The sequence below is a fragment of the Meriones unguiculatus genome, chromosome 3 (genome assembly GCF_030254825.1).
Source record: "Meriones unguiculatus strain TT.TT164.6M chromosome 3, Bangor_MerUng_6.1, whole genome shotgun sequence".
Lineage (NCBI taxonomy): Eukaryota > Metazoa > Chordata > Mammalia > Rodentia > Muridae > Meriones > Meriones unguiculatus.
Genome location: NC_083351.1, coordinates 69,591,601 through 69,616,918, shown reverse-complemented (window position 1 = coordinate 69,616,918; position 25,318 = coordinate 69,591,601). Strand labels below are relative to the sequence as shown.

Genomic DNA, 25,318 nt, shown 5'->3' with positions numbered 1-25,318 from the left:
AGAGACCTTGGGCTGGGCATGGCAGCATATGGCTACAATGTCAGTACTTAGCAGGTTAAGGCAAGAGGGCTGCAGTGATGTGAGGCCACATAGCAAATCTAGGTCAGGCAGAGCTACACAGCATGAGCCTGTCTCAGTATAAGCTTCAGAAAAAAGATGAGGAGAGTGTAGACACTAGCTCAACTAGTCCAACTTGGGACTTCCTTCAGCAAGCATAGGAATTCCATTTGATAGAAACTGGGAACATTTGTCCCAGATTAGTCTTTAACTTTCTTCATAGTGACCTTTACCCTGTAGAATTTGCATTTTTTTACACGCTCGAGTATATTAATGTTCATATGGCTTGCAGTTTTTACATTTTAAAAAATTCCATTTCCAGCTGGGTGCGGTGGTGCACGCCTATGATCCCAGCACTCAGGGAGGCAGAGGTAGGCATATCTCTGTGAGTTCGAGGCCATCCGGTCTAAAAAGAGTCCAGGACAGCCAAGGCTACACAGAGAAACCCTGTCTCAGAAAAAGAAAAATCCATTTTCCGTGTTTTAATCTAGTATCCCACGTTCTGGATTGGGTACTCTTTCTTTGGTATTTATCTGTACTGTGTTCCTGCTACATTTCCTTACCTTCAGTGTCCCCTGCCCTCCAAAAAGCACTAGTAAAGTCCAGCACCATAGCCAGAACTTACTGTCTAGAATCTTCTACTGCAAGGTTGAGTGGTATTCTGGCCACTTTTCAGATGAGGGAAATGTGACCCAGAGATGTTGTATAAATTACCCCTGTGAGGTATCTCGTGGCTCCTAAATGATGGAGTGAGACTTGGTTATGTCCATTCTAGCCAAAGCCAGAACACTTCAGCAGCTTTTCGAAGCCCGTGTTCATCGTGTGGCCGAAATATTGCTGCCCTCAATCCGCTCTCAGAATAAACATGTCTCATAGATAAACGACTGCAAATAACTTCAATGCTCTGCTTTGTAGTTTAGTTACACAGCACAACTTTATTAATAGCACAGGAGGAACAATTGCAAAAAATCTAATTCTGTTTCAGGGATCAAAGTTCTGAGATGGTTGCAGCCCAGTGGCTCCTGGTCACTTTCTGCCCCCACTTCCTGCCCTTTGCAAGGTGGATGATGGCCTCCAGTGCTCCGTTGGCTTTGTCCTCACCACAGGAAAGCACAGAAGAGTTTGAACTTTGCCTCATCTAGGCTCTCATTCCCATGGGAGAGCCGGCCTTGCTGCACTCGCTGTACACAATGGTGAGTGAGTCTTCTACTTGTATGTGAGAAGAGCTGCAGAGTGTGTGGCTTGGGTACCAGGGACGCTTCTCAGGTCCGAAGACTGCCTTCTTCTGAGGCCGCATTTTGCCCTCAGAGGTGGCATCTTCTTGTGTCCTTGCGTGGGTATGTGTAACTGAACACAGGGGATTTGGTTCTTGGTGAGTGCCAAGCCAACACAGGCCAGGAAAAGTAGAGACAGGTTATTCCCACGAGCTCTTTGAGGGCAGGCACATCCCTGAGCATGCGCCATGGAAGGGATACGTTACCTGCATTATTAAACATGCTCATCTTAGGGTTACAGTTCAAGGAAGGGTGAAGGGCATGTCGCTGGGTATGCATAGATAAGGTCATAGATCATGTGTTGACAAAGTTAAAATGCTGTGGGCTGGAGAGATGGTATAGCAATACGGAGCACTCTTTGCTCTTCTGGAGGACCTGAGCTTGGCTCCCAGGACCCGCATTACAGCGGTCACATCTGTAACTCCTGCTCCCAGGAACCCAGCTCTTTAGTATATGCACTCACAAGTACACACACACACACAAACACACATAATTAAAAATAATAGAAATAATCCAGGCATGGCAATGCACACCTCTGATCCCAGCACTTAGAAGACAAAGGCACGTGGATCTCTGTGAACTCTAAGGCTAGCCTGGTCTATACAGTGAATTCCAAGACAGCTTGTGTACTCACAGAGACTCTTTTTTTTTTCTTTTTTAAATTTATTATTTTTTTTATCAGTTACATTTTATTAACTCTGTATCCCAGCCGTGTCCCGATCCCTCATTCCCTCCCAGTCCCTCCCTCCCTCCCTCATCTCCACCGTGCCCCTTTCCAAGTCCACTGATAGGGGGGATGTCCTCCCCATTCATCTGATCCTGTTTTATCAGGTATCTTCAGGACTGGCTGCAAAGCCCTCCTCTGTGGCCTAACAGGACTGCTCCTCCCTTCGGGGTTGGGGAGACCAAAGAGCCAGTCATTGAGTTCCTGTTAGAAATAGTCCTTGTTCCCCTTACTTGGGAAACCAATTGGTTACTGAGCTACCACAGGCTACATCTGAGTGGAGGTTCTAGGTTATATCCATACATGGTCCTTGGTTGAATGTCAGTCTCAGAAAAGACCCTGTGCCCAGATATATTTGGTCCTTGTGGAGCTCCTATCCTTTCCCCATCAGACTAACTCCCCTTCTTTCTTATGATTCCCTGTACTCTGCCAAAGGTTTGGTCATGAGTCTTTGCTTTGAAAACACTGCTAGTTAGAGTCTTTCAGATGCGCTCAGTAGACTCCTGTCATACGTTCAATGCACATCCCATCTGTCTTTCTAAACGAGGATTGATCATCTTACCCCATGTCCGCTCAATTGATTATCTTTTTTAGGTGTATAGATTTCATTATGTTTATCATATCTTATAGGTCTATATAAGTGAGTATATCCCATGTTTGTCTTTCTCCTTCTGGGATATTTTACTCAGAATGATCTTTTCTAGATCCCACCATTTGCCTGCAAATTTCATGATTTCCTCCTTTTTGATTGCTGAGTAGTATTCCATTGTGTAAAAATACCACAATTTCTGTACCCATTCCTCTTTTGATGGACATCTGGGTTGTTTCCAGGTTCTGGCTATTACAAATAAAGCTGCTATAAACATGGTTGAGCAAGTATCCCTTTTGTGTACTTGAACGAACTTTGGGTATATACCTAGCAGTGGTATAGCTGGGTCTTGAGGAAGCACTATTCCTAATTGTCTTAGAAAGCGCCAGATAGCTTTCCAGAGTGGTTGTACCAGTTTACATTCCCACCAGCAGTGGAGGAGGGTTCCCCTTTCTCCACAACCTCTCCAGCATGTGTTATCGCTTGAGTTTTTCATCTTGGCCATTCTGATGGGTGTAAGGTGATATCTCAGGGTCGTTTTGATTTGCATTTCCCTGATGGCTAATGAGGATGAGCATTTCTTTAAGTGTTTTTCTGCCATTCGATATTCCTCTGTCGAGAATTCTCTGTTTAGCTCTGTTCCCCATTTTTTAATTGGATTACTTGGTTTGCTGCTTTTCAGCTTCTTTAGTTCTTTGTATATACTGGATATTAGTCCTCTCACAGAGACTCTTAAGTAAAGTGTTTTTGTTTTGTTTTGTTGTTGCTGTTGTTTTCCAGACGTGACATTGTTCTCCTCCAGTATCTATATCCACTTATGGACTCACTTATAGTGGCAATGAGCCACTCACTCCATTTTCACTTCCAGACACTTGTTATGAAGATATTCAAATACAATTAAAATGTTGAGCCTGGGTGTGGTGGTTCGTGCCTATAATGCCAGCACTTTTAAAGTGGAAGTGAGAATCAGGAGTCCAAGGCTGTCCCCAGCTACCTAAGGAGTGGGGGGCAGGACTTGGGATTCCCCAGTCTCCACACCAATGTGAGCCAGATCCATAGAGTCAGCCTCTTTCTCTGCACACAAGCACCCATTGATTCTCTTTTCTGCAGAACCCCAACAGTACAGAAGCCATGGGGCTTATTTCACACTCAGGTCTTGGTTGAGAGATTAAGGTTCTCAGATTAAGTTTGACCAAGTTGAAGAAAGAATGTTTCACATCCGGTGACATCCGGGAGATGCTACATGGAGTCCCGTTACAAATGATGCTAAGTTGTTCACCTGATCACAAATATTTATTTTATAAAGTTACTGTTTCCCCTGGTGGAATTTTCCACTAAGGGAAATTTCCAAAATTCAACTTGGATGGAATTTTGGCACCATGTAAATGTCCTTCCTTTCAGCTCCTTTTCCCCCAGCAGCTTTGGTACTCATTAACAATGCTTGCCTGACTCATTCCTTTCATTGGTTCCCCTCCCAAGAATTTAAACTTCTGAAAGTTCACCCCCCAATAAGACAACAGCACATGACTAGCCTGCCATCTGCAACAAATACATACAACAGGATGAAGCCAAAGCCCTCATCCTCAGAAGGCTTTCTGCGTCCTACAAAATCTTCTAATTTAATGCTCTGTCAGTAAAGATTGAGCCTGGATCCTGGTGCCAAGAAAGTAAACCGCTGGAGAGCATTTTAGTATCTGCGGCTGTGACACCAAAAGTGAAGAGAGAACCATGAAGGACACACCAAGAGGAGATGGAGGAGAGAGATCTCACTGGTAGCAGAATCTGTGGGAGTGCCTAGCTTAGAGCTCCTACAACAGAGGCTCAGCAGAGGGTGAAACCCTGGTGGATTCTACAGCCAGTCCTCCAAGGGACACCTCTGCTTTCCTCCCAAATACCCGTCACAGGGGAGCACAGTGGGGACTTTGTGAGCCAAGCTTATCAGAAAGGTTAAGGGAGGCTAAATGAAGCCAGGCCACTCCAGACGGAAGGGCTTCTAGAAGCCAAGGAAGGTCAACAATTTACACACCAACCAGGACAGATTTGGCATTCCTGAGGCAGAAGCAGGAGGAGGGCTATCAGTTTAAGACCAGTGTCCTACACATAGGGAGCAGCAAGACCCTGTCCCAAAATAATAACGAAAGAAAGCTGGGCGCAGTGCCGCTCGCCTGCAATCCCAGCGTGTGAGAGGCAGAGGCAGGGCTGTGTCTAGTTCAAGGCCAGCCTAGACTGCAGAGTGAGAACCTGTCTCAAAACAAACACCCAGAACAAACAAGAAAGAATGGATGGACCAAGGCGTGGTAGCACAGGTTTATCTCCGCACTTGGCAGATGGAGGCAGGAGGATCAGAAGTTCAACATCAGCCTTGGCTACAACGTGAGTTCAAGGCCAGCTGGGGATATATGAGATTCTGTGATGATGAAGAAGATGATGATAACCATGATCATAAGGGTAACAGCAAAGCTAGGGAGGCAGCTTGGTTGGCAGAGTGCCTGCTGAGCCTGAGACCCTGGGCTCTATTCCCAGCACAGCATAAAACCGGGAGGAGGGGTGTATGTCTGTGATCCCAGCCCTCAGATGGTGGCGGCAGGAGTGGTAAACGTTCAAGTGCGTTCAAAGCCAGCCTGGGCTACATAAGACTATGTCCCAACGAGCTTAAAAAAAAAAAGAAGGTACCCACAGAACCGTACACTCCATTCAGAGGGACGGTGAGCCTTTCTGTTAACACCTGGTGTGCAGGTTCCGGAGTGGGGCTGAGGTATCCCTGATGAGCTGGCGGTCCCTGACTCCCAGCACAGGGGCGGCTTTGGAGCCCCGCAGGGTCGCAGGCTGGCGTTTAGCCTCCACGTGACTGCTGCCCCTTCCAGGCCCTCATCCGGTGGCTGCCAGCAACTCGTGCAGGGCCTCCGCTTCCCTTCGCGTCTGGGCACCTGGAAGAGATTAGGCTCTGGCAACCCTGCAGGGCTCTTTGTGCGTTTCCTCTTGTACAAGATTGGGGGGGGGGGTCGGAATGAGATCAGCTCCGGCACTTTCCCCCGAGATCCATGTAAAATCGACAGAGAAGTCTCCATTTATCACAACACTGGGCTTTCCTGTTTGGAGCCTGACCTGTGGTTGGCAGCCTCCCCACTCCTGTTTCATCACATGAAAGGGCCAGGACAGGCTTAACGCGCTCTCCTCCCCTCCCAGCTGCTCCTTGCCGGCTCCTGAGCGTGGAGACACAAGAATGGAGCGCCGTCCTCTGGGACAGGTGAGGCAGGGGAGACGGCCACCTTCCGACCCACCTTCCAGCCCTACTGCCTCTGCATTCTCACCCTCCCCCACTTCCCTAGGTGACATTGGGCGGAGGTGGCGCCCGGAGGGCTGCAGCCACCTGCTACAGCCTCCCTGGTGCTTTCAGAGACGTGGGCTGCTGGGTTACAAAGGGCTGTCAGATCAAGTTCAAACAAAACACCTGGCCCGGCCTGACCTGCTCAGAAAATCAATAGCGGCACCGGCTGTGAAATGAGAGGTGAATAATGACACTTCCTGGTTGCCCCGCAGAGCCGGTGGAGGCGGTGACAAGCTCATTTCACCTGTGCATGGCTAACTCATGATTACACCCTGACCGTACAGCATAGACGGATTACCGCCTCTCCGCGAACCCTCATCGCACTGCCGCTGTATTTGGAAGCAGATCCTGGAAGGTGAAAATCGAAAGCCCGAGACTGGCTCAGCAGCTGAAATGACTGCTTCCTCTTGCAGAGGACCTGAGTTTGGGATTCCCAGCACCCACTCTGGGCAGCTCACAGCTTTCTCTGTAAGTCTATCTCGGTGGGATCCCACACCCTCTCCTGGCCTCCTAGAATACCTGCACTCACATGCACATGCACAACATAAATAAATAAATAGATAGATAGATAAATAAATAAAGTTTTAAAGCAGGGCCTCCTAGAATACCTGCACTCACATGTACATACACACACAAATAAACAAACAAACAAACAAATAAATAAATAAAGTTTTAAAGCAGGGCCTGGAGAGATGGCTCAGTGGTATTAAGAGCAGTTCCCAGGACTCAACAACCATAAGTAACTCCAATTCCAGGGGATCAGATGACCTCTCCGGACCTCCCAGGGACTAGGCATACAAGTAAAACACTCATTTAAATGAATAAGTAATAAGTAAGCAAATCAAAACTAAGTGAGACCACAGGGGTAGAGCCACAGGTTCTGACCCTACAGGACAAGCCATCTGTCCCACCTTCAACCACCACGCAAAGACACAGCAAAAAGGCAGCTGATGTACAAGACAGGAAGGGAGGGACCAAAAGCCACCTTGACCTGGGGCTCCAGAGGCTCCAGAGCCCCGAGAAGAACCTGGACGTGGTGGAGTGCTTGGCTTTTCCTTTTTGTGTTTTGTTTTGATGGGTTTTGTTGTTGTTTGTTTGGTTGGTTGGTATGGTTTGGGGTTTGGGTTTTCAAGACAGGGTTTCTCTGTGTAGCCTTGGCTGTCCTGGACTCGCTTTGTAGACTAGGCTGGCCTCAGACTCACAGTGATCCTCCTGCCTCTGCCTCCCCGAGTGCTGGGATTAGAGGTGTAGAGGTGTGCACCAGCACACTCCGCTGTTTTGTTTTGTTTTGTTGTTTTAAATGGTGAGAAGTAAGTTAGTGTTGGTCAAGCCACTCAGACACTGCACAGCTTGGGGATCCCTAGCTGACAAAGAGTCTGTGTATGAATCCTGTTGTGTCTAAAGCCCACTTGTAATTAAGTGGCTAAAAAAATTCCATGACCCTCCAGTTACCAACACAGCTGTGCCTCCCTGTAAGGGACAGTTAAATCCTTATTTTAAAAAAAAATGTCATGAGCAGCGAATGTCGAGCACTTGCCTAGTGTGTACAATGCCCTGAGTTCAGTTCCCAGTACAGCAAAAGGAGAGAAGGGATTAGTAGAGATGGATATACATATATATGTTCACACACACACATATATTATGTATGTACTGTGTCTGCTTTTCACAAACCAAGGTCAGACTACAAGGTGAGCTGCCCAGTTGTGACCCTCCTTTCCCTTGTCTACATGACACGAAGCCCAGAGACCCAATGCAAAGTGATTAAGAGGCAGGCGCAGGGGCTGGAGAGATGGCTCAGAGGTTAAGAGCACTGGCTGCTCTTCCAGAGGTCCTGAGTTCAATGCTCAGCAACCACACGGTGGCTCACAACCATCTATAAGGAGATCTGGTGCAGGCAGAACAGTATACATAATAAATAGAGGAATCCTAAAAAAAAAAAAAAAATTCTGTGTCCTGACTGCTGCAGGTGCTGGGCTTTTAAAAGGAAGAAGAAGAAGGAGAAGAAGAAGGAGAAGAGGAAGAGGAGGAGGAGGGGAGGAGGAAAGGAGGAAAGGAGGAGGAGGAAAGGAGGAAAGGAGGAGGAGGAAAGGAGGAAAGGAGGAGGAGGAAAGGAGGAAAGGAGGAGGAGGAAAGAAGGAAAGGAGGAAAGGAGGAAGGAGATGAAAAAGGTAGCACGGGGCCAGCAAGAGGGCACACTGGTTAAGGACAAGGATGCTTGCTGCCGAGCCTGACAACCTGGGCTCAATCCCCAGACCTACACAGCGGAAGCAGCAACACTGGAATTTGTTCTTTGATCTCCGAATGCTCCTGTGGCACATGCCTACAACTCCCCTCTCCACCATAAATAAGTACATGTATTAAAAAAATAAATAAAAGCTTTTTAAAAAGGAAGCATGGCAGTTAGGCATAGTGGTCATACCTGTAATTCCAGCACTTAAGTGATTCCTGCAGGAGGATCAAGGTCATCCTTGTCTACATAATAAATTCGAGTCTACTCTAGGCAACACATGACCCTGTCTCAAAACAAAGAAACAAACAAAACCCCAAAAAGCAACCAGGCACAGGAAGTACTGCGTATCCAGCCTGGTACTCATTTCCTCTCTAGCTCTTTTCCTCTAGCAGTTTGTTGCTATTGTCTGAGTTTGGGTCTCATTTATCCCAGGCATTTGTCACCACAGCAAGTGATACTGGGGAGATCCAGGGCTCTGTAAACTCTGGCTCTCTACCACCTAAGCCGTAATCCACACTCACTGTATGGATTTTTGGTTCTGTGTTTTGAAGCAGGGTCTCACTAGGTAGCCTTGGCTAGTCTGGAACTCACCATATAGACCAGGCTGGCTTCAAACTGCTTCTGCCTTCTGAATGCTGGGCGGTAAGATGTACACACGCTGCACTGTAATATTTTTCACTGTGAAAATTCATGTGGCAAATTCACCTTAGCCAACCCAAAGCAAGCACTCGTTAGCACTTAGTACTTTCACACAGTTGTGTGCAAATGTCGCCACTGCTGTGTGCAAGCAACACCACTATTTTCAGAACATTTTCATCACCCAGATCCCTGATTTCTACCCAAGATGGCACTGCCCCCCAGCTGTAAGGCTCTACTTCTTAACTTCTCTTGCAGGTAAGTGTGGCTTCAGGACTGGCTCCAGGTAGTGAGTGCAGCCAGAAACAAGAGGGATTTGCAGAAACCAGGAAGGAAGCAGGCACTCCTTTTGTTCTCCGCCAGCAGGGACTCTGGCAACCATTGTGAACTATGAAGGACGTTTCTGTAAGACTGGGGTTAGCAGAGCAGACAGATGAGAACCCAGCTCCCACAGAACCTGTGAATCCAGCTCTAAATTGCTTCGGAGAAAGAAACTAGTCAAGCATTCACATGCAGGGGGTCCATGCATCTGGCCCCCATTCCGACTTCTTTAGGGAGGGTAGCACTTTTAAATGTGATTCCTCTAGGACTGACCCCCTTAAGTGCCAGACTCCAATATTCACGTGGGGTTTACTGTGGTCTGAATGTGTCCCCCCAAAGTCAAGCACTGGAAACTTAATTCCCACTGCTGCATTTGGGGGGAAAGGTGTTTTGTTGTTGTTGTTTTGTTTTGTTTTTGTTTTGTTTTTAATCCCCTGCATTTTACTAATACTTTCACGGTTTCAATTTTAATATTGTTCAGTCTGCGTCTTGTTTCAGGTTAGACTGTGGTAACTAGGCCAGGTCTGGTCAGAAGCCCAAGGCCTTTAACTGAACAGTAAGATTCCAAATGTTTGCCACAAATTGTAAAGTAGATACCTGTGTCTATCTGAGTCTGTTCTGGCCTTTAATCTATCCATCAGGGTGTGTATCCACTCACAGCCAGAACCACATTTTAAAATCCATGCAGAGACTTGGAGGAATTGCGTTTAGATTCTGACCTAAAAGCCTCCTTCCTGAAGCCTAACTCTCAAAGGCAAGGTACTTTGCAAGCCACCAAGGGAGAAAAGCCATCAATGGCCCTACCCAGCTGTAAAGCCTTTGAACCACAATTACCAGGCTGGCAAGCTATCTCCCAGTGCAATAATGGCACTTACAAATTGGCAGTAACTAACAGCTGCCCAATTGGGCTTAAGGTCACTCAAAAGCAGGAATTCTTGTCCTGTTACCCTAACCTGTAACCAAAGAGGTTCCAGACCCAAGAGGAAACCTGCTTCTCCGACTTTCCTAAATCTAACTGCATTCTAAATACTCATAACCTGTACCCACAGATAAGTATAACTCTTACTCCTCATCAAAGAAGCTTTTTGTTTTGCAGTAGATCGAGACCATTACAGAAACCCCCAACTAGCAAAGCAGCAGAGAAAAGCATACTCAGAGGAGCTCAATCCCAATTAATATATCTTCAACACAATCCTCACACCTAAGGCTCAAGGAGCACGGCCAACGAGGGCTGCATATAAAGACCCTGTCTCAAAAATCAGCAAAAGGGAAGCATGGGGGGAGGAAGAGGAGGAGAAGGAAAAAGAGAAAGAAGTTTTGTTGAGTGCTTGGACTACAGGTATACTCTATGCCTGGCTTATACATGAATTTAATGGAAAAATACATCTTCAAGACAGGCAGTGGTGGCACACACCTTTAATCCCAGCACTTGGGAAGCAGAGGCAGGCAGATCTCTGTGAGTACAAGGCTAGTCTGGTCTACAAAGTGAGTCCAAGACTACACAGAGAAACCCTGTCTTGAAAAACAAAAACCAAAAAAGAAAAAGAAAAAAGAAAGGAAGAAAAAAAAATACATCTTCCCTGAACTCACTACCAGGACCTAACTTCCCATGTGGCAGCCAGTATCTATGTTCCTATTTTCTCAATACTACAGTTTTATCAGCTAGTTTTGATTTATCATATTTTTTCCATTTATCTATCTGTTTGTTTATTTTTGGTTTTTCAAGTCAGGGTTTATCTGTGTAGCCTTGGCTGTCCTGGACTTGATTTGTAGAGAAGGCTGGTGTCCGAACTCACAGAGATGTGGCTGCCTCTTTGTCTCCATCTCCAATCCCACCCCCCAGTGCTGGAATTACAGGAATGCGCCACTGTGCCCGGCTTTCCATTTATTTTTTATTTACTCATTCTTGGCTGTTTGAAAAAGGGTCTTCCCAAGGTGACATAGAACTCACTGTATAGATCAGCATGGCCTCTAGCTTGTGGTGATTCTCCTGCCTCTGCCTCCCTGAGTGCAGAGATAACAGGCCTGCGCCACTGTGCTCGATGGCTCTATTATTTTTGAACATTGTTCACTAATAGGATGGGTGCCCGTGTTGAAAGAAGATAGTTTGAACTGAATCCCCTGCGGGAGGCCCAGTTGGCCAAACTAAATTGGAGTCTTCCATGCTGGAGCTGTACATCACTGTGGGAAATTGCTTATGTGCCCTTCTCAGAAGTCAGGAGAGTGAGAGATAAGGGTTCAATGCCTAAACAAGCCAGTCTCAGCTTGGATAAGGGAATTCCTTATCCAAGAAAATAGCCATCTGCTCCTCTCTGCCTGTAAATCCAGTTTCTTCTCCCTGGCATATCAGAGCATTTCGTTCTCTTGGGGAAGGAGGCATGGCCTCCATCTAATTGTGGATAAAGGCCAGCTGAGCTCTTTAAATCTGTTGTAATTTTGCCTTTTGATACCCACCAGGCCCCTCGGCCTCATTCTAACACAGCTTTATCACACTCTTCAGAGGAAAACTAATATTAGGCAAGGCTGAGCCAACCAAAGGAGTGTCTAGGTCCTATTTTTTATTTATTTATTTGTTTGTTTGTTTGTTTATAGGCTCCTTATGAAGCCTAGGCTGATCTTGAACTCATGAGCCAGCTCACATAGCCCTATTCTAATATAAACCTCCAGTGTTCCTAAAGTCGATAATAGCCTCTTTTTACGTTTTTTCTTTTTCTGTGTATGGGTGTTTGGCTGCACATATGTCTGCGCACCATGTGTGTGCTGGCAGGACTCTGGGGTAGAAGAGGCACCTGATTCCCTGGAGCTGGAGTTCCAGATGATGAGCTGCCATGCGGGTGCTGGGAACTGAACCTGGGTCCTCGGGAACAACAGCCAGTCCTCTTTACCACTGAGCCATCTCTCCAGCCCCACAGATGGCCTCATTTTATAATTCTCCTGGCTTTCCATACGTTATCATTAGAGATTTTTATTTTTTGTTTTTGGAGACAGGGTTTCCCTGGGTAGCGTTGGCTGTCCTGGACTCGCTTTGTATACCAGGCTGGCCTTGAACTCACAGAGATCTTCCTGCCTCTGCCTCCCTGAGTGCTGGGATTAAAGGTGTGTGCTGCTGGCACAGTTGCAGCCACAACCACAGCTGCCACTGCCACCACCGCCACCGCCACCACCACCACCACCACCACCACCACAACTGCCTGGCTGATTTCTAAAAGCTTTAATATCCCTGTGATGCTTTCCATTTGCTCAAGAATGTGAGTTCTGTGTCTTCCTTTGGGAACATCCTCAGGAGGACTCCTTTTTCCAGGCTCTGGGATAGCACAGATTTTGCCTGAAATCCGGAGATTCTCCATCCTCCCTGAGTATTGGATACCCTACACTCTGTGGATCCCAAGTCTCTTCTTTTCCCTCTTCTGTTTTATTTGGTCCCTCCGTTTGATGTCCTATTAAAAGTTAGTTGGGATTGAGCTTGAAACATTTTGTTCTTTAGTGAAAATTCATCAGCTATTTATAGCCTGATTGCTGAGTTGAGTCTGACTCCATGAGGGCCTACTCTGTAGCTTTCATTGCCTTTAAACTACATAATAATTATAAATTGTAGATAGAAGAGTAATGCAAAAAAATTACTTTTATGTATACATTTTTTATAGGGTTTCATGTAGCCCAGACTGGCCTTGAACTCACTACATAGCTGAGGATGGTTTGGGCCTCATAATTCTCCTGCCTCCACATCCCAAAATGCTAGGATTACAGGCCTGTGTCACCATGCCTAACTGACCATTCTCACCTATAAACATGTCAGTCCATACTCTTCTCTGCATGTCCACTCAAGAAATCATGTTCATATTTATTTGCAAAGTCACTTTAAAATTCCTGTATTGTGTCCGTATAGATCTGTGTTTCTTTGATATCTTCTTTAACCATCTTACTGATTAATTTTGCTCATTTTTATATTACCTTTTTAATTATTATAAGCCAAATTTTTACCATTTTAAGGATTATCTACTTTAACAGTATTCTCATTTTTATTGCCTCTTTTTCTATTTTACACACACATGGGAAAGTGTATGTGTGGGTATGCATGCTGTAGAGGTCAGAGGGCAGCCTGCTACAGTCACTTCTCTCCTTCTACCATGTAAGTCCCAGGGACCGATCTCAGGTCATCAGATTTGGTAGCAAGGCATAACCTGCTGAACCATTTCCTGGCCTGAACAGTATCTATTTTTTAAAATTAGTTTTATTTTATGTGTAAAGGTGTCAGATCCCTTGAAACTGGCATTACAGACAGTTGTGAGCTGCCGTGTGGGTGCTGGGAATTGAACCCCGTCCTTTGGAAGAGCAGACAGTGCTCTAAACCACTGAGCCATCTCTCCAGCCCTGAACAGTGTCTATTAACGGACACTGTCTAAGTTTTTTTCAGATTTATTTTACTTTATGTGTGTGACTGTGTGAATGTTTGGCCTGTATGCATGTATGCACACCATGTTCCTGTCTGCTGGATCTCTTGAAACTAGGGTTACTGAGGTTGCAAGCCGCCGTGCTGGCGCTGGGAACGGACACTGGGCCCTCTGCAAAGGCAGCCGTTTTCTTCATCACTGAGCCACCTCTCCAGCCCAATAAAAGGATATTTTTCTTTTTCTTTTTGTTTTTTGTTTGTTTGTTTTTGAAACAGGGTTTCTCTGTGTGTAGCTTTGGCTGTCCTGAACTTGCTGGAACTCAGAGATCTGCCTGTCTCTGTCTCCCCGAGTGCCGGGATCACAGGCATGTGCCACCTTGCCCGGCTAGAAGGATATTTTTCAAGCCACTATATTAAAAAAAAAAAAGTCTTTGCTCTGTCTTCATACTGATTAATAGCTATGGCAGGTGTAACATTCTAAAGCAAATGCTCAGTGTTCTCGGTGCTGTGTGACTGTTTCTTTGTATGCTTCTGCAGCCGTCCCATGCTTTTCTTCTGTTTCTCCTTGGTCCTTGAGATCTAGAAATGTTAGAATAATATGCCTTGGTGAAGGTCTTTTCATTCATTTTATCAAGTACACTAAAGGACTTTTAGAGGCACCTATTTTTTAAAATTTATTTTTTTTATTAATTACAGTTTATTCACTCTGTATCTCTGCTGCAGCCCCTTTCCTTGTCCCTCCCAGTCCCACTCTCCCTCCCTCTTCTTCTCCTATACCCCTGAGACACCTATTTTTCAGAAGTAGTTTTATATTACGTCTTTCATAATTTTCTCCATTTATTTCATTTATTTGTTTTTGAGACAAGATCTCACTATGCAGGCAAGGCAGGGTCCTACCTGGCCTTGAATTCAATGTGTCGATCAGGCTGGCTGTGAATTCACAGAGATCCAACGGCCTCTAAACGCTGAGATCAAAGGTGTCCACCACCTTGGCTGACTAGCCCGGGAACTTCGGGTGCTCCTGCCTTCACCTCCTAAGAGCTGCGGTTACAGGCAAACACAGTTTACACATGCCGTGCCAGAGAAGAACCCGGAGCAGGCCAGGCAAGCCCTCTACCACCTGCGCTACGTCCTCGGCCCTGATCATCACTAAATCTCAATCCAGCACCTTGGAGATGGTGGGGAGACACTATCTCGGCCTTCTCTACGTAGCCCAGGCTTTCCTCAAACTTGTAACTCTCCTGCCTCAGCTTCCTCATGCTGGTATACAGCATCACACCCAGCTGACTATGTTGGAAAAAAAAGGTTGAATATTTTTCTCTTCATCCTCATTCTAAGCTCTGTAGGCAGAGTCACTAATTTAATCTCACAGCAGTGCTGTGAGGCGAGTGCTATCAACACCTGTCTTTCATGGTGATGGCACTCAGAAAGCCTACCTGGCCAAGCTGGGAGGACTCCAGCAACTACTCTGCTCCAGATGCCTCTAGCTGCTTAGCTCACGTGCCCATTCTGACCCATCTGTAGACAGAAGTCAGGTACGCCTTGCTGAGGCTTCTGCGGCACCATCTAGACTGGGGGTGGGGAGATAAGCTGCCTTGATTGACCAATGATATCTGCCACAGATATCTGCCAATGATATCTCATCCCGGGAATGAGAGTTACAGACTGGTGTTGCTTTAAAAAAAAAAAATCTCTGCTTAATCATTCCTTGGAGAAAAAAAAAAACTTCTCTTTGGGGTTATACACAGCTGTGGTGCTTTGGGAACGAGGGCATCTCGACAGGCAAAGTGTTTAAAGGCTGCTTTGTTTCATGGCTGTAGCAGAAGAGTCCTTTACTGTCTGTTTACAATTTATCGGAGAGAAGCACTGGTAATTAGGCCTTAGGCATCAGAGCACTCCTCCCGTTCCCTGCTTTCCCTGAGGTAACAACAGAAAGTTGGGAAAATGCTAAAATGCTCGAATTGCATCACAATACCAGCGGGCCATATAAAAAGTCCCATGATGTTATTTTTCCAAACGCTGGTTTCCTCAGCAGCTCGCACCGAGACCTTTCCAAACACCCTCCCGGCGGAGGCTCCGAGCTGGTCACAGGATCCGGCCCTTCTACTCCTCACAGTTTTACAGCTTGGCTTGGGCTGTGGGACGGCCCAGCTCTGAAAGGAGTCACATCCTTTCCCAGGCTCGCCATTAAACAGAACCTAAGACGGCTTCTGAGGGTGGGGGATGACTTCCTGCATCTCCACCCGCTTTCCAGAGTGTATTCCATTTCTCTCTCTGTCTCTCCTTTTTATTTTACGTGTGAGTATTTTGCCTGCGTACATGTCTATGCATCACCTGTGACAGCCCTTACAGAGCCAAAGGAGGACGCTGGATCCCCTGGAACTGGAGTTGAGATGGTTGTAAGGTACCGTGTGGGTGCTGGGAAGAGAACCCAGGTGCCCTTAACCACTGAGCCGGCTCCCCAGCCGCCAGCATTTCTTTCTTTCGGTTGGAACCAAGGCCACATTGTTTGGCTCTCCAGAGTGTTTAAGCGTCACTTCATCCATGGTTGACTCTCTAGGGAGTGAACCCAGGCTCTGTAGCGCACTCCACCAGAGCCCTGCTACTGAGCTACAATTCCAGACCTGTTTATTTTTTAGAGTTGTGTGTGTATGTGTGTGTGTTTGTGTCTGTTTTTGTGTGTATATGTACAAGTGTGGATGTATGTATGCTCGCGCTGGTCAAGCGTGAGGGCAGCCTTGTGTGCTGCTCCTCAGGAGGTCTAATCCTTGTTTTTTGAGACAAGGTCTCACCTGGGTGACCTGTTCACTGATATGGCTGAGCTGGTAGCCAGTGAGTACCAGGGTTCCTCCTGCAGCCACCCCCAGCATCTGGTAATGCCAGCACACCTCACAGCGGCGGCTTTGTACCTGGGTGCTGGGCTGGGGGGGGGGGGGGGACAGCACTTCACTAGCTGAGTCATCTTCCAGCCTCCACAGGTTTTTGAGGCAGGTCTTACTACGTCACCCAAGGCAGCAGGCCTTGTACTCTTCATCCTCCTGCCTCAACCACTGAGGAGCTGAAATTATAGATCTGAGCCACCAGATCTGGTTACTGATCTGTTTGTTGACAAAGCATCTCTTGTATAGCTGTTACTACCTCTAACTACAGAGCAGGGAACTAAGCAGAGTAAGGAAATAAGTAAATAGGGGCTGGAGGGATGGCTCGGTGGTCAAGGCTTACTCTTGCAGATGATACAGGTTCTAGTCCCGGCACCCATATGGTGGCTCACAATTGTCCATAACTCCAGTTCTGGGAGGCACACGATACATGGACATACATATGAGCAAAACTTAGGAAGTTCCACGTTGCCCTCACATGCCTGACTGAGCGGACACAGCAGCCCCAGGCTCAGCGCTCTGTATCAGCAGGGATTTGAAGTGTGGGAGGGGGTGCGTATGGGGTGGAGAGATGAAGCCCAGTGACATCATGGTGGATTTAGCTTGTTTTGTCCCCGCTGCTGACTCTGCGGTTTACCACTTCCTTGAGAGACCTGCTCTGGGCACCCTTCTTCCTGGAAGCTCCAAGTCAGTCACAACCGTTTGGGTCTGACTATGAAACGTCCTGGACAGGCTCATCGTCCCAGCTGGCGGCACTATGTTAGGGGTAGTGGACACTTTAGGACAGTGGTTCTCAACCCGTGGGTTGCTGGGTTGCGGCTCTTTCGGGGTGTCAAATGACCCCTTCACAGGGGTCACCTAAGATCACCAAAAACCACAGATACTTACATTATGATTCATAACGGTAGCAAAGCTGCAATTATGAAGTAGCAGTGAAAATAATTTTATGGTTGGGGACTCACCACAGCATGGAGAACTGTATTAGAGGGCCGAAGCACTTGAAGGCTGAGAACCACTGGCCTAGAACGGATACAGCCCAGGACTGTGGCTCGAAACCATGAGCCCGAATAAATCCTCCCTTAAGCAGCAGTGTTTTTGTCTCATGAATGAAAAGTCTAAGTAGGAGAGGGGAATTTTTAAAAAGGGTTGTTTGTTTGTTTGCTTTTTGAGACAGGGTTTCTCTGTGTAATCCTGGCTGTTCTGGACTCACTTTGTAGACCAGGCTGGCTTAGAACTCACAGAGATCCACCCACCTCTGCCTCCCAGAGTGCTAGGATTACAGGTGTGTGCCACAGTGCCTGACTAACAAACAAACAAAAAAGGTTTAACTAAACTTATTTTTTAAATTTTACTTATTTTTATTTTATGTGCATTGGTATTTTATATGCATGTATGTCTGTGTGAGGGTGTTGGATCTTGGAATTATAGACAGTTGTGAGTTGCCATGTGGGGGTTGGGAATTGAACCCAGATCCTCTGGAAGAACAGTCAGTGTTCTTAACCACTGAGCCATCTCTCCAGTGCCAACTAAATTTATTCTAACTAAACTTATACGTTACTACTGTATTCCCCACCCAACCACACACAGTCACCTTCTGGGTTCTATCCGCCCAAAGAGGCCAGAGCTTCCCGTTTCTGTCTGCTACAGTCCGGTAGAGCTCTTACGGGACTTTCCAAGACATGCTTGGAAATCTTACCTTATGGACAGCTTTACTTGGGCTCCTAGTTCAGAACTCTCCCTGTGGGCCTGGGGAGGAGGTGCTTCTCTTCTTCTTTGGCCACTGCACAGGACAGGATGCCTGGGCCACAGTGACTTTAGAAACTTTGTGTGGAAGCTGAGAAGAGCCGCTGCCTACACTCTTCCATGCTGGGTTGGCGACTTTTTCCCTCACTGCTACAGAATACCTGACAACAGCAGAGGACGGTTTGTTGTGGCTCACAGTTTGAGAGCACAGCTCGCCGCAGTGGGGAAGGTATGGCAGGAAGAGTGTAAGGCAGCTGAGTGAGTGCATTCCGTCTACAGTCAGGAAGCTGAGAGAGCGACGGAGGCAGGCACAGACACCGAGAGACACAGAGACAGAGATACGGTAGTACCCAACCAGCTTCCTCATTTCATTCAGTCCAGGACCCCAACCTACAGAATGGCACTACCTCCATTAGAGTGGGTTAATAAACCCAATGTCCCCACAGGAATGACCAGAGCTTTATCTCCTAGGTGATCCTAGATCTCGTCTACAACCAATATTTACCATCACAGCCGTGTCCCCAGAAAGTCCCCACATGGTACCCACATTCCTGGAGGTGTTGACATCCCCCTACTGAAATCTTCATCTCACAGCCGGATGCACCCAACTTGAATTTAGCCTCAAAGTGCAGGCTTTGTTACTGTGAAATGATCTGATCTATGTTCAGTTTAACAAAATAATACTAAAGTCAACTCCCATGTTGACTGGACAATGAACTACAACATTTGTGAAACCTGGGGCAGCCATATTAGATTGGCAGGACCACCAGGCCAATCTGGATGGCTTAAAACATTGGATGTTTATTCTCTCAGTTACGGAGACCTGAAGTCTGAGGTCAAGGTGTCCCCAAGGCCGGCTTCTGTGGGCTGAGGGAGAGTTGCCCATATGTTGCTGAGCTCCCAAGAACTGGCTTGCTGTCAGCTGCTCGGGCCTGGAGAAGTCAGTCTTGGCCTCTGCCATCACAGCCACTTTCCCCTGTGTGTCTAAATCTTCCTGGTTCCCTTTTCTGAGACCAGCTCTCCAGCAGGTGGAAAACTTGCTGTGTACCTGAAAATGGCTTTGCATTCTTGATCTTACTGGCTCCATCTCCCAAGTGTTGGGCTCACAGACATGCGCCTCCCAGCCCATCACCCGCACCTTTGCTTTGCTTCTGAGACAGGATCTGGCTTCATGGTTCAATCCTTCTGCCTCCAATAACTCGGTGCTAGGATCACAAGTGTGTACCACTATGCCCAGCTCATGTTCCTTTTCCGGCTCCTCTGGGCACGCCTGGCACTCGGGGACTGTGAAAGGAATGAATGGGGTGTCCCTCTCTCACCCTTCCTGATCCACCCACTCAGCTGCTACAACCACTGCCCCCCCCCAAGCCTCTGTGCACTCCTGTCTCTGCGGCCACTTTGCAAAAGCAACTTGCTTCTGTCTGTCACATGGGTGCGCCCTCCCATTGACTAGGTTTGGCGGTGGTGGACTGCCAAGCCACTGCTGTAACCTTGAACACAGCTAACTCTTAAGGACCCTTGACATGACCATGCGTGCAGAGTGCACCAAAAAGGGAGACTTGGAATAGCGGCCTGCCATCTTGTTCTCGGAGCCTGAGGTCCTGTGTTATTGTGGATTACACAGATGAGTCCTCTTCTGCCTCCTCTGACCCAAATAACCAGATCCCTTAGTAGCAGAGACTTACAGACAGACACAGTGAAAGCAACAGCACCTGAAACCATCAGTCCAGCACACCCAAGTTTCCGGTGCCTGGAAACAGGAAGTGTACCAGACTCTCTGCTGTCTGGTGGTGGTAGTGGGGACATTTTAGTACATATATTTTGAGCTTTCCAACCCCCCCACTATTGGAATAAAATTAGCCATTTTGTAAATGAATTAAGAAATCTCTCTGAGCTGGGTGTGGTGCTTTAATCCCAGCGCTTGGGAGGCAGAGGCAGGAGGACTGAGTTCGAGGCCAGCCTGGTCTACAGAGTGAGCTCCAGGACAGCCAAGGCTACACAGAGAAACCCTGTCTTGAAAAACAAACAAACAAACAAAAATGTCTCTGTATAGCTTGAACAAGCTGACAGAGACGGCTCCCATGCTTGACGGTTGGAATTTTCAGTTTTCTTCACACTGCAAAAGCTATGCTGTTTTCTAAAATTACAGAGGGGCACTCAATTATGATCCCAGTTGCTTTGTAAACTGGAAGAAGCCCCTCCAACAAAATTCACTTGTTAGAAGCTCCTCCCTCCATACAGAACAAAGAAGAAAGGGAAGGAGGGTGGGAGAGACAGACAGAGACAGAGAGATGGAAACCATCATTTCACCTCTGTGGTAGACAGCATGACACACGAGGTCCCCCCCCCACACACACACAACCTGAATCCTGGGACTGTGAATATGTTACTTTGCCTGGTTGGAAAAGGGGTTGAAGCTGCAGATGGGCAGATGGAGTGAACTCTGGGTTTGCCAAAACCTCACTAGCAGGAACCTAATGGGAGATGAAAATACCATAAAAGAACAGTGCGCTGTATCAGATGATGACTGAGGGAAGGAGAAGACTGTAAAGCAGGCAGGGCAGGTGGAAAGAGTGACGTGGTTAGTCATCCTAGCCTTGCTTACAGATGCCCCCATGGGACGTGGAGAAAAAGGGACAAAAGTAGGATCCTGTGGGTCATCACTCAAGGGACCCCCAGGTTAGCACCTCCGCCACAGGCCTGGGTCTGTCTTCTAGGACCACTTGCTGAGTTTCTTTTCCCTGACCCACCCAAGTTTTTCATCTTCTGAGCTTGTTTCCTCTCCCCTAAGGAGGAGGGGGCTTCTCTGGTGGTCCCTGGGTTGTTTGTTTGTTTGACACAGGGTTTCTCTGTATAGCCCTGGCTGTCCCTGAGGGGGTCTGCGTTTCTAACATGCTCCCAGTGTTGCTGCTGCAGGGGCGAGAGCTGCTCACGGAGTGGTATCTCACTGTACATAAGAACAGGTGCATCTTAGCCAGGGTCCTCCTTCTTGCTCAGCTTCATTCGGTGTACAGATTTTAGGATGATTATCCTATCTTATATGTCTAATATCCACTTATAAGTGAGTATATACCATGTGTATCTTTCTCCTTCTGGGTTATCTCACTCAGGATGATCTTTTCTAGTTCCATCCATTTGCCTGCAAATTTCATGATTTCCTTGTTTTTAATTGCTGAATAGTATTCCATTGTGTAAATGCACCACAATTTCTGTATCCATTCCTCTGTTGAGGGAAATCTAGGTTGTTTCTGATTATGGCTATTATGAATAAAGCTGATATGAACATAGTTGAGCAAATGTCCTTGTTGTATACTTGAGCATTTTTTAGATATACGCCTAGGAGTGGTATAGCTGGATCTTGAGGAAGCGCTATTCCTAATTGTCTGAGAAAATTTCCAAAGTGGTTGTATAAGTTTTCATTTCCACTAACAATGAAGGAAGATGGATCCCCCTTTTCCACATCCTCTCCAGCATGTGTTGTCACTTGAGTTTTTGATCTTAGCCATTCTAACCAGTGTAAGGTGAAATTTTAGGGTTATTTTGATTTGCATTTTCCTGATGACTAAGGATGTTGAGCATTTCTTTAAGTGTTTCTCCTCATTCAGAAAGGCAAATGGGATAGACCTCAGAAGATGGAGAAAACAGGGAACAGGACAGGAGCCTACCACAGAGGGCCTCTGAAAGACTCTACCCAGAAGAGTATTAAAGCAGATGCTGAGATTAATAGCCAAACTTTGTACAGAGTGCAGGGAATCTTATGAAAGAAGGGGGAGATAGTAAAGACCTGGAGGAGACAGGAACTCCACAAGGAGAGCAACAGAACCAAAAAATCTGGGCCCAGGGGTATTTTCTGAGACTGATACCCCAACCAAGGACCATTCTTGGAGATAACCTAGAACCCCTGCACAGATGTAGCCCATGGCAGGTCAGTATCCAAGTGGGTTACCTAGTAAGGGGAACAGGGACTGTCTCTGACATGAACTGATTGGCCTGCTCTTTGATCACCTCTCCCTGATGGGGCAGCAGCTTTACCAGGCCACAAAGGAAGACAAGGCAGCCAGTCCTGATGAGACCTGATAGGCTAGGGTCAGAGGGAAAGGGAGGAAGACCTTCCCTATCAGTGGACTCGGAGAGGGGCATGGGAGGAGAAGAGGGAGGGAAGGAGGGATTGGGAGGGGACTAGGGAATGGGCTCCAGATGGGATACAAAGTGAATAAATTGTAATAAATATAATTTTTTAAATAACAGGTGCTGTGTGACTTTAAGAGAGTTGCTCTAAGTGGAATCGTGGTGCTGCATGACTCTAGACCCAGGGAGATGGAAGTAGGCAGATTTCTGAGTTCGAGGATGACCTGGTGTACAGAGCAAATTCCAGGGCTACACAAAGAAACCTTGTCTCAAAAAAAAAAAAAAAAAAAAAAAAAAGAGAGAGAGAGAGAAAGAAATTGAGAGAGAGAGAGAGAGAGGCTTCTAGAGGGCCTGGTTCACTCCCCAGCACCCACATGGCAATTCCAGTTCTATGGGATCTGATGTGTTCTTCTAGCTTCCCCAGGCATGTACACAATGCATAGACATACATGCAACAACAACAACAACAACACACACACACACACACACACACACTTTTTAAAATATAATGAAAGAATATTCACTAGAAGATGGACATGGTAGCCCATACCCATACATTCATTCAGGCAGAGGCTGGAAGATTGTGAGTTCAAGACCAGTCTTGGCAACTTAGTGAGACTGTATCTCAAAAATAAAAACAGACCATTTATCTTGGAGAAGTCTGTCCCTGTGCTCTCATTTGTGCCTCCCTTTCTGTTGAACAACTATCTTTCTCCCAACTCATATTTAAATGAATATTAAAGAATCTTTAGCTGGGCGTGGTAGCACACACCTTTAATCCTAGCATTTGGGAGGCAGAGGCAGGAGGATGTCTATGAGTTCAAGGCCAGCCTGGTCTACAAAGCCAGTCCAGGACAGCCAGAAACACTGACTTAGATAGATAGATAGATAGATAGATAGATAGATAGATAGATAGATAGATAGATAGATAGATCTTTAAAATCTCTAAGTGCTTCATTAAAAATCAAACAAACAAACACAATGAAGAGTTGGTTCAGTACTAGCAAAAGACCCAGGTTCGATTCTAAGCACCAACATGGCAGCTCACAGCTGTGTGTTGCTCTAGTTCCAGGGAATCCAGCACCCCTTCTGCTCTCCATGGGCCCCAGGCACACATATGTGCAAACACTACATGTAGGCAGGAAAAACACCTCAAACACATAAAATAATTAATTAAAAATAGAAATAAATAAACTAGGCCTGGTGAACCATACGTGCGACATCGACATTCATAAAGTGGAGGGCAGGAAGATCAGAAGTTGAAGATCAGGCCAGCTGTGATGGAGCATGCCTTAACCCCAGCACTTAGGAGGCAGAGACAGATGGGTTTCTGTGAGTTCGAGGCCAGCCTGGTCTACACAGTGAGTTCTAGGCCAGCCAGGGCTACATAGTGAGACCCTGTCTCAAAAAAGGAAAAGAAGAATTAAGCTGGCAGGTGGCTCAGTGGCTACTGTGTAAGCCTGGGAAAACATTTGACCCTTGGAAGCCACAATTGAAGGAGACAACAGACTTCCAAAAGTTGTCCTCTGAATGGTGGGTGCATGGTCACGATCACACGATAATATTCTTTTCAGGGTCTGGAACTTGGCCTATAGACTTGTCTGCCTGCCTCTGCCTTCCAGCTGCTGGAGTTAAAGGTGTGGCCCGCGCTGGCCTACACAGTGTGGGCCAGGCCAGCCTGCCAGAGCTGCACAGGGAGACCTTGTCAGCCCCCATCTTTTTTAATTAATTGCTTTTCTTATTCACCGTTGTGAGGGTGGATGTGTGTGTCACCGAGTGCATGTGGCGGTCAAAGGACAAGGGGCTTGATACAGGCCCCAGGGATCAAACTTAGGCCAGAGGGCCCAGAAGCAAGTGATTCTATCCACTGAGCCATCTTGCTGGAAGATAACTGATTTTTAATTAAAAAACAAAAATAAAAGTGGTGGAAAGCAGTTGCCTCGCACGTGCGAGGCCCTGTGCTCCCCAGTACTGAAGTGAAACAAAAGCCAAACCCTGTTTACACTCATTACCCAAGGCCTGCTGTTTGTTAGGAAGGACAGCGGCCCCTGCATCGCCACCAGCCGCTCTGTAATGAAAGCCTTAGGCTGCGGCTGTTGCCGGGCACTAAGGGAATGTGTAACCTAATATTATTGTGTGAGAATGAATGGCTTAGACCTAGAAAGGTAGAAGGAACCTGTCTCTCTCTTTCTCGGGTGACAGATGAGTAGCAGGGTCCGTCTGTGTGAATCTGGCTCACTCAGCAGAGCTGTTTTTCTGGGTAGAGCCACTTGGCCCTCTGAATTGTCAGACACACTGCTATGTTTTCATCTACTTGGTTATGTGAACCAGACCTGCAAGCCGGGTCACAGCAGCCACGGCTCTTAGGTTTCTAATTTCTTTCTCTTTTGTACATTTTTAGCTACAGCATTCAGAAAGCAAGTCAACTAAACACAATGGGATCCAGCCTGAGGTTGAATTGAAACTGGACTCCACGAAGGCCGAGCTTTTAATGGCTCTTGATGTGATCTCACCTGCAGAGAGCAGACGCAGAGGTTGTTCTGGGGCTCTGCAGACTTCTCTGTCCTCAAAGCAACAATCTCTGCGTCCCCAGACGGAGGGCTCCAGTCGCAGCTGTTGAGAAAGCAAGTGCCCGGCAGCTGGTTCTTGGGAATCAATAAACACAATGTCATTTAATCTGAGGGATCATTGTACTCAACGCCCCTCCCCCTAAAATATGCATAATATTCCATATAACCTCTCTCTCTGGCGTGCACATATGCACATTTGCCTGTGGGATCTTTCCTTTTTTTTTTTTCTTTTTTTAAATATTTACTTAATTCCATATGCATGAGTCTGTGTGCCGCACACGTGCTGGAGGCTGCCGAGCTTGGCAGGGTCAGCTGCCCTGGGAATGGAGCTACAGACAGCTGTGAGCGGTGAGTGCTGGGAACTGAACCCAGGTCCTCTGCAAAAGCGAGTTCTCTCAACCCATGGAGCTGTCTGTCCACCCACCCCACTTCTCTCTTTTAAATGTTGT

The 25,318-nt window shown here is 46.9% G+C and overlaps 1 long non-coding RNA gene across 2 annotated transcripts; it reads left to right on the top strand.

Annotated features, from left to right (window-relative positions):
• The first annotated feature begins 1,059 nt into the window (after positions 1–1,059).
• Positions 1,060–24,975, top strand: LOC110545776 (uncharacterized). Of its 2 annotated transcripts, XR_002476275.2 has the most exons (5): positions 1,060–1,250; positions 5,831–5,891; positions 5,974–6,152; positions 6,257–6,440; positions 24,701–24,975. It is a non-coding gene; the product is annotated as an uncharacterized LOC110545776 (long non-coding RNA). The 2 variants fall into 2 exon arrangements; XR_002476276.2 differs by lacking the exon at positions 5,974–6,152 and having other exon boundaries at positions 1,061–1,250; positions 6,185–6,440.
• The last annotated feature ends 343 nt before the right edge of the window (positions 24,976–25,318 follow it).